This window comes from Nelumbo nucifera, chromosome 1, assembly GCF_055504915.1.
Source record: "Nelumbo nucifera cultivar China Antique chromosome 1, China Antique-T2T, whole genome shotgun sequence".
Taxonomy (NCBI): Eukaryota; Viridiplantae; Streptophyta; class Magnoliopsida; order Proteales; family Nelumbonaceae; genus Nelumbo; species Nelumbo nucifera.
The window spans coordinates 176,395,831-176,406,383 of NC_142649.1; positions in this window are offsets into that span (position 1 = coordinate 176,395,831).

Genomic DNA, 10,553 nt, shown 5'->3' on the forward strand with positions numbered 1-10,553 from the left:
CAATCCTTCAATTTTCCTTTCAAGGAGAAACCCCCAGTTTGCAATCTTAAGTGGTGGAGAAAGCAACTTCCCTCTTAGGTATTTGCCATTTTCCTCATCACTTGGACTCCCAGTTAGGGGTATCAATTGGACTGGATTTGGTCCAATCCAATTCATTGGTCCATTTATAAATGGATTGGACTAAATTCAATCCAAATTTATATAAATTAGATTGGATTCAGTCCATTTGAAATGCAAATGGATTGGATTGGATTCAACCTGGTTCAAACTAAATGAAAATTCAAAAAATACTTGGAAACCTAGAAAATGTGAAAAGCTTACAGAATTGGTTTCTTGAAACAAATAGTTGGCCTTTGAACACATCTTGTGTGCGCAAGCCAAGCATTCTACTTAGTTCTAGTAGTGATTGATGTGAATATCTCAATCTCAAAGCATAGGAGTATAGAAGCAAAGGAGCAATAAGTCCCCATTATATTTGAAATTTTTAATAGCTGGAGGGTCCCACCACCTGTTCCAAAATTCCAATCAGAATGCTATCAAACGCATTGCCTTGGCTGTGCTTTGGGACAGCAGATCATCCCACTGAGACATAAGAGTCTAATTAAGGCACTGATCATCCTGATCATAAAGGTACATCAGTGCTGCCACCAAAGCATTTTGTTCTTCTTTCAAACCTTTGAAACATACTCTGAAAACCCTCAGCTGAAAGCCTGGTTCCCGTAAGGCGATCAACAAGTAAATTCTATGCAAGGGATATCAGTACAACACCTCAATAATGGGCATGAATGTCATCATGGTTCAGTTTCTCTGTAACAAAATTTTACAGAGCTAAATTCCAAAATTTCACCGCAGTGCCTTTCGTCTTCCGCCCTGATTTGTGATTTGTGAAACAAATTCTGCTGTAAAATCGAAACCCTTGAACATTCAAATCCTTATGTATGAGCCTATGCATCGGTTGTAGATGCTACTCATTCAAATAATTTTCTGATATCCCAAACTCATCAATGGAGGAGGAGAAGGCCGCTGCATATTATGACGAGCTCATGGGGAAAGGCGAAGGCGCTGCTAGATTCAAACAAGGCCTTGGATTCTCCTCACAGTCTTCAAATACCACTAATGATGCCGTTAGAGGTTCTGCTCTCCCATCTTCGTCTTCCTTGCTCTGCAATTTCGTTAGGGCTTCCAGTCCCATCCCAGTAAAGCTGCAGAGCTCCAAAGACGAACACAACTCGAAAGTATTATCAAATACCACTAACGGTTTTGATTTTGGCTTTGAATCGGGTTTGGCGAGATGGTGATTCAACTATTGGGTTTTGGTTTTAGACCGACTCAAACCAATAATAATACGAACGGTTTTATTTTAGGTTGGTCTAACCCAATAAGCATAATGGATTGTCCAAAACCGATTTAATAAGATTTGAATCGGTTTGGATCCAACCCAAAACCGTCCAATTGACGGCCCCTACTCCCAGCCAATCAGCCATACGATTCTTGGTTCTTTTATAGGGTATAGGTTGAAGCAATGTTTTCAAACCGGACCAGATGGTTGGACCAGAAAACCAGGAATTGGTCATCTGATTGGTTTTATTTTTTCCAAAACCATTGTTTGGTCAAAAACTGTTGATTTGGTCAATGAACTGTTGACCTGGGCAGTTGAACCGTCAAACTATTCGACCTGGGAACGGTTTTTGGCCATTTTTTGGTTTTCTTAAAATTTTTAGTTTTTTTTTTTTCAGAACGGGCTGTCCTTTTGAATGTCTCTAACACCAGTATTGTTGAATTTAACTTGATGCCTCTATTAATCTAAAAAAGAAAAAGAAAAAAAAAGAACTTCATGCCTCTATTCTCAAGTTTAGTAGATGAAATATGCGACAAAGGCCTCTATGCAAAGAATGAAAAGGTATGGTGACAACGTATATTTAGGGGATGTTTGGAACTGTGGCCGTTTTTCAAAAAAACAGTGCCACGTCGGATATGCTCATGTATCTCATTGTTTGGTTCAACCAATTATTAAAAAACTGGGCATTGCCTTGAAAATCGAGACCCCACCGATGCATGAAACGTTGATGAACCGTTTCATGCATCGGTGAACCGTTTCCCCCAATGGTTGACTGATGTGTATCCTATGTGGTGCTTATCTGTCAACAAATACACGAAAAACGGTGATGAAAATCACCTTACCAAATAACATAGTGTTGCTCATTGCCTACATGGCAGAAGCGTGTTTTTTTTTTGTGAAAAACGAGTCTTAAAAGCATGGGTGTTTTTTCTTAAAAATCGGTCCCAAAAAACGCCCACACTTCCAAACACCATTTAAATAACAAAGAAGTCAATAAAACAAAAAATATGAAGAACTCACAACACGAAATCCCATTCAATTCTATTATAAGCACGATTCAATTTAAGTTCATTTTTATTTCTTCCATAGTATGCAATATCTCTTTACAGATAATGGAGTTGTCTACAATCTGTGGTCGTGGTGTAAAAGCAGTCTGATACAAGGATATCAAACTTGTAGATTATTTCCTTAGTCGAAATGTAATTATATTAGCATGCCACATTACTTGGCCCAAATGGTTTAAAATCCTTTGCCTCTTAAACTAAACCGATTATTCGACTTTGAAAATGAACAGAGAAGCGTTTGATTTACCTCTTTAATGGTAGCTAGCTTGATTCTGAAAAGTGAAAACGCACCTTTTATGAAGGCAATAACATCTGCAGTAATAACATTGGCTGATTACAGATAATGCACCAGCTGACTACCGCTTCCCACATTGACAAGTCCACAACTATCAAACACTGCCTTCATATATGGATTATTAGTTGAGAAAGTCTAGGCCTACGTCCACCACTCTTTTCTTCATCACTGCTGATGACGTTTAAGTCGCCTAACAAACACCATGGAATGAGAGGATTTGAAGCAAAACTCTGTAAGTCATTCATTAGCTTAAGGACTTAATAGCACAGTATATCCCACACCTTACAGCTTGGCCAATTAAGAACTCGAACACCAATTTGGTTGGAGGTTTCAAAACCACCCGAATCACAAACCCCCCCTGAAAGCCCAATACATTCAACCATATGCACATTATAATAAGAAAAGGCAAATTTTAGAAAATTTTTAGGTCCATTTGATTTACAGTTGAAATTGGAATGATCTATTCCCCTCATCTATTTGATTCGGACTAGAATCGAAATTAGAATCAGAATTGGCTGGAATGAATCCCAGAGGAGGGAGGGAAAATGAATGATCATTCCTTAAATGGGAGAACGTCATTTCACCAGAATTGGGAATGAGATTCTGGTTCAGCCCAACCAAACAATTGGAATCAGAAGAAACCATTCTGATTCCAATTCTAGACCCCATTCCAGCAAACCAAATGGACCCTTACTTCTTTGTAAACTACTCTTTTCACAAAAATAAAAACAATAGTTTATTTTGTCTTGGGAGCCATTTGAAGCGACGACAGTTCAAAAAGCTCATGTCAGTGTAAAAGAAAATTAGAAATCATGTTTCACATAGTTCCGCATCCGCTAGTCTCTCCCATTTGCATGGCAGCAGGGATGTCAAATGGACTGGATTTGGTCCAATCCGATCCAGTCCAATGTGAGTCCATTATAAATGGACCAGGTCCAATCCAATCCAATGAATGTTTTGGATCAATTTAGACCGGTTCAATTCAATATCTGGACCATCCAATCTGTTCAAATTCATTTTGATTTAGATTGGTTTCAACTCAAATTTGGTCCATTGACACATATGTTCTTATATTATATCAATAAACCAGATATTGGCTTAATCCAACCCTATCCAATATAAATTTGTTACGAATGGGCCAGGTCCAATCCAATCTAATAAATATGTTGGACCGAATTAATCCAATCTAATATGTCTTGTTGATCCATCCAAATTGATTTTGGATTGGATGGGGTCCAATCCAAAACAGGTCCATTGACACCCTTACATGGCAGGCAAGAGGTTTCAGCTTCTTACATGTTGTAGGCCCAACATCATCTGTCAAATCTGGCCCATGGACTGCTAGCGGATCTGGCCCACATCTATCACGAGTTCACTTGCGAACAATACCTCCAGATGGGCCTTTAGTAGTTGATCATCCCATCATCCGGCCAGCTACATGTGGGCCCAGCAGAATGGGATGTCCTCTCAAAACCCAAATTAGAATTCCCAATAGGAGCTATTTTGGGATTTGGATCTTTAGTAACTTCTTGATCTTCATGAGCCTCATTTGTAAATGCCCCACTTTCCACATTTGGAACGTTCTCTACCATCACAAGTTCAGGTTACAGATATAAATATGTACAGTACAAAATTGGGAAAATATCCAATTAGTACCTTGTACTTTGAGCTTAGTGCCATTTTGGTCCTCAAACTTTAAAATGTGACAATTCAGTACTCAAACTTTTAAAACATGACAATTCAGCACTTGCTGTTAACTAGTTGTTAAACAGTCGTTAAGTGGCATTTGAAAAAGACAAATGCCCTTTGAGTGTCATCTAATTTTTTTATCCAAACATTGACAAAAAATTGACAGTCTCAAATCCTTACCTCTTCTATTCAAGAAAGTTGGGGTCACCGGAATGTCCACTCAAACATGACCCCAACTTTCTTGAATGAACAAGGCAAAGATTTGGGACTGTTAATTTTTTTGTCAACGTTTAGATGATTGATAAAGAAAATTAAATAACACTTGAAGGGCATTTATATCTTTTTCAAATGCCATTTAACGATTGGTTAACAACTAGTTAACGATAGGTAATAGATTGTCACGTTTTAAAAGTTTGGGTACTAAATTGTCTCATTTTAGAGTTCGGGGACCAAAGTGGCACTAGGCCCAAAGTACAGGTTACTAATTGGCAATTTCCCTACAAAATAATACAAAGTACTAGATTTTGCACTCAATGCAAAACCTTGTATATAATATTTCTATATTTTGCATTTGCACTCTTTCCAAATTGAATCTTAGGGTTAGTTTGGAAGGAGTACAAATACATCCAAAATAATACAAAATACAAGGTTTTGCACTCTATATATTTGTATTTGTACTCTTTCCTCCACTTTGTATTTTGTATTATTTTGGGTGTATTTGTACTATATATATTTGCATTTGTACCCTTTCCAAACTGAGGCATAGTTATAGGAGGATTTGCTTCTCCAAAATACTCTATTACAATAGAATTGCAAAAATACCCCTTCATCCCCATTGAATTTTCCATCCTGCCCTTGTTATCTTCCTCTTCAATCACTTTGTCCAACCTTTCTCTATCCTTTGCATAATCTATTGAATGACTTGAGCTCTCCCCCATTTGGCATGGTTCTTTCACTATATGAAAAAAAAAATCACTTATAGCCGTAATTAAGGATGCGTTTGATAACACTTTTCAGATGTCTGGTGTTCAGACATTAGATGCGTTTGGTGATGCATTTGAAAACATATCTGAATCTTGTTTTCAGATATGAAACTTTAATCGCACAGTCGGCTCTTAATGCGCTCAAATGTGTTTTAGAGCTAGTAAAAGGTCAAAACTACCCCCTAAATTTTTCTAAATGACGTGCAGATGCCCTTGATTACCCCAAAACCAAAAAAAACCTAGACCATTTTGTTTTAGACGCGAAAAGAACTCTTTGCTCATGAACATTGTAGAAGGTATGGTCGTAAGAACTTTTCTCTCATGTTTTTCTTCTTCTTCTTCTTCTTCTTCTTCGGATTTCTCACCATAAAATCTTCATTTTTTCAGGGGTTATAGTTGCGCCAGGTGCCTAGCGACGTTATCATCTTCTTCGAAGATGCCTTCCTTCCTTCTTCTTCTTCTTCTTCTTCTTCTTCCCTATTTACAGTTTGTTTATTGAATCTCTTAACTGTTATGTACGATGCCTTGGTTGTTTATTGAATTTGAAAACATCGATGCTTTGTTTGTTTGATTTGTTTATTGAATATTGACTCCTCCTCTTCTTTTTCCCATTTCCCCATCCAATAGTCTAGTTATAGACCAACTCCATTACATTGTCTTCATGGGGTTACACAAGTACCCATAACACCCCCAACTAATAGATAGATCACACAATTCTTTTCTTTTTTGCTTTTCACATTACAAGTTCATTATACCATTTTCTTCCTAATTGGATCTTTATTGTCCTACTGAAAGCTAAAATGTTGTTATCAATTGTAGAAACCAACTTAAATTATGTTGGATTTGGATAAGCTTCATTAGTTATTTTTATTAATTTTAATTGTGTTAATTATTAATTATTTGTTAATTTTTTAAAAATGTTTTAATTTTTATGTATAAATTATTAATTATTTTTCATTAGTCATTAGTTATTTTTATTAATTTTAATTGTGTTATTTTTAATTATTAATTGGTAATTAGTTATTATTAATTTTTTTAAATTATTTTAATTTTTATGTGTAAATTATTAATTATTAATTACTTTTTATTAATTACTATTTATTAGTTAATAATTATTTTAATTTTTAGTAAGTATTAATTATGTAAATATTTTTTAGTCATTATTATTTTTTAATTTTAATTGTGTTATTTTTTAATTATTAATTTATTATTTGTATTATTTCAACATTATTTTGAATTTCATAAATTATTTGATATGAAATAGTGCAAATTGAACTCAAAATTATCAAATAGTCTATTATGGGAATAAAATAGTAAAATCAGGAAACTTCAGATGTTGAAGGTTTAATCCAACACAAACAACCTTATCTATTTAGAACATCTAAAAAGTAGAAAAGTATCACAGCGCTTTTCAGATTTCAGACACTTTTAATATCTTTTTAACTTTTCAAATTTTTGATTTCAGATTTATCAAACGCCTCCTAAAACTGCCACTAAATTTAAATACCACTAAATTTGTTAAAAAGTGTTAGTAAAAATTTCACCAACAGTCAGCCATGTTGCTAAATGAATGCCAATTGATGGTGGCTAGATTGGTAGGTTTGACTTGTCGGAGTAGAGACATGGGATAAATCCCGCTGCCACCACTAATAACGTTGAATTTTAACAACAACAAGTTCCTACTCTTAAAGGGGTGTAATGGATTAAATTCAAATCAAATCAGGCAATATCCGAATAATGAATGTGATTAGAAAATTTGATATCCGAATTCGATTCAATATCTGACAGATATTGAAAATCAATGTTTGAATTTAAATTTGATTGAATATTCAAATATTTAATTTGATTCGAACTCGACCGATTAATTATTTTTAGTAATTAATAAATATAAAAAATATATATTTTATTTATATAAAGTATCTAAATATATAAATTATTTATATAATTTAAATATTATATATAGAAATTATATAAAATATTTAAATATTTTATATATTATATATAAGAATAAAATAATCGACTGCATTCAGATATTTGTCAAATTAAATCAAAATTCAATTCAATTATCTTGAATCTCGAATTCGAAATCAAATTTTTGAATACTGTTGACACTCCTAGTTGAAGGTTGCCTTTTGACAATTACACAATTAGTGGCAATCTACCACAACTAATGGAGTAGTTATGGCCACTATAGATGAATGTTTTTGCACTTGTTTTTTTTTTTTCTTTGCACATAGCCTACAAAAGATTTGGACTTTTAGTGGCTTGACTTGACTGTTGTTATAGGTGCTATCTTTTGTTGCCAGTTTTTGACATGCAAATTTTAACTGCAAATGTAGAGTTTTAGGCTGCGTTTGAAAATAATGCAAATATGTAGAGTGTAAAACGGTCCATATAAATTGCAAAGTTGGTTTAGTTTTGCACTAACAAATTTACTTTCTTACCAAACATACTTTTAGCTATAATAGATGCCAACACGAATTCCAATAAGGCATATGCCTTTTTTTTTTATCAAATGCCCACTTGAATGCAAATTTATTTCTTTTTTATTGATGCACTTTTACATCTTATTATCAATGTAAATATGCATTGGAAAATGTGTTTTCTGTCATTTGTTAATGCATAATTGTATTGTTGCCAAACACAAGCAAAAGTGAACTAAATTGCAAATTTACCCTGAACCGAGATTTACACTCCATTTGCATCATTTCCAAATGCAGCCTTTGGAGATCACATCAGCACCCCCAAGCGCCCACATGCCCATCTCAGCGTGCATTGGAAGTGTCCATGGGACTGCTCTGTGGGGTGCTGATGTGAACTCGAGTATTAGTGGCTAGCAATAGCATGACTGCTGCTACTATAAGTAGGGGTGCAAGTCAGGTCAGGTTGAGGTCAACCCTAACCCAACCCAAGTTGTTGAACCCTCAACCCTAAAACTTTGAGGTGGGTTAGGATTAGGTTGGCCTAATTTCTCTACTTTTTACCAAATGTACTTATTTCCTAGACTCTAAGGATTCATGTTAGTTCAATTTTAGCATTATGTGTAAAAGAATATGGTTATCATGTTTTAGAAAAAATACTAGCAGGCCATGTGATACACATGACTTGTTAAGCGAAAACTAAATAATAGAAACACATAAGATACAATTGTTTTATACTTTTTAATTTTTAAATAATTAATAATTATTTATATTTTGAGTTTGTCAATCATATAAAAAAGATATGATATCTGAAAAAATTTTGACCAATAAACTATTATCATAAACGTGGTAGCCAATAGATGTTATTTATCAAAATTCATGGGTGGATTTCCATTGGTCAAAACTCTTTTGATACTACATCTTTCCTGCATCATAGATTTTCCTTTATATACTACTATTAATAATTCTTTACAACACAAAAATAACAATAATTAATTTTAGCTAGCACTGTTCATCATACTGATGAAACCAACCAACTTGACTCGAGTTGGTTGATTTTTTAGTATTTTTGGTCGGCTTTGGTTTAACAATTTCCCAACCTGATAAGGTTAGATAAGTTTCGCTTTGGTCATTTGTAAATTGACCATAATTGAATGACCTGACCATAGATATATTTATATTTTATATTTTATATTTTAATATAATTTTTAATACAAAGAAAGTGGAAAAATTCCCATGAATTTAATTTTCAAATTTATTTTTTAAGTTTAAATCTTTTGAACCGACTAAGCAAACCGAAAATCAACTCAAACTAATATAACCCGAGTTGGGTGGATTTCACAAATGGTAAGTTGGTTTCGAGTAGGGGTGCAAATGGATTAGATCATGATTCGATCCGAAGTCTGATTCTATATTCTTGGATTCAGATAGCCCCATTTCGAATCTTCTGATTGGATCAAATAATAGGATCTGATAAAAAATCATATCAAATTCAGGTCACCCAACCCCTATATGATTCGACAAGATTCAATTCGATATTTATGTTATTTATTTATATAAATATATTTAACACACATAGATATGTTACTTATTTATTCATCTATAGATATATTATTTATATTGCATTTTTGTAAATTTGTTATGTTATTTATTTTTTATAAAACATGTATACATATGATGAAAATAGTTGAAAAGATACTTGTAGTTTTTGTTTTTCTTTATTTAAATTTTTATATTTTATTTTTATTTTAATAATTTATTAATTTTTTAAAAATCAAATTGGATTGGATCAGATCCACAAATCTGAGTTCCTCAACAAATTCAAAATTAGGGTCCACGGGTATCATATCCAAGAACTACAATTACCAATATCGGATTGGATTCAGATGTACCGTGATTCATATCTGATCCGATCTGTTTGCATCCCTAGTTTTGGGTGGCCAACTCCCCAACCTAACCAAGTTGATTTGGTTGGCCAAACAACTTACAACCGAACTGAACCAACATGTGAACACTCCTAATTTTAGCTATATTCATAGTCTAATCTCTAATAAATAAAAATTGTTTAATCTCCAATAATTATTGAAAATTTATAGCAATAATACACAATTATTGAAAATATATTGGTAATAAAAATACAATAAATACAATGATAACAAAAATACAATAAATACCAAAAAAATATCAAATTAGTCAACAAATAGTGTAATCTCAAATAATAGTTTAATCTCTTAAAAATATTAATCAATAAATTATAACAAAAATACAACAAATACAGTAGGTACTATAAATTAAACTTAAAAAAGTGAAATAATAGAAGTTTAACCTCTAATAATTATTGAAAATTTTTTGTTAAATAACAAAACAAAAATAGATTTATACACAACAAATATTGATTTTAATATATATAAGTATATAATAAATATAGATTAAGATTTTAAATTACCATTAATAAACTTTATTTTTTTTTGAAAGTTATTTTCTAGAATGATTAATTGATATAAGTGAAGTTAGTTATTTCTAATATTATTTAGTTATTTAAATAATATCATTATTTAAAATTTAAAATATTAACTATTTATTGAATTTAATAATCCACAAAATTATAATTTATACTATTATTACATATTTTTGTTATTAATTTTATAAAATATTAAATTATTATTAATTTGAATGTTATGATATAATTATTTTTCCAGTTTTAAGAAATTTTTAAATTTATTACATAATTTCATTATTTTAACTATTTAAAATCTAGTTATA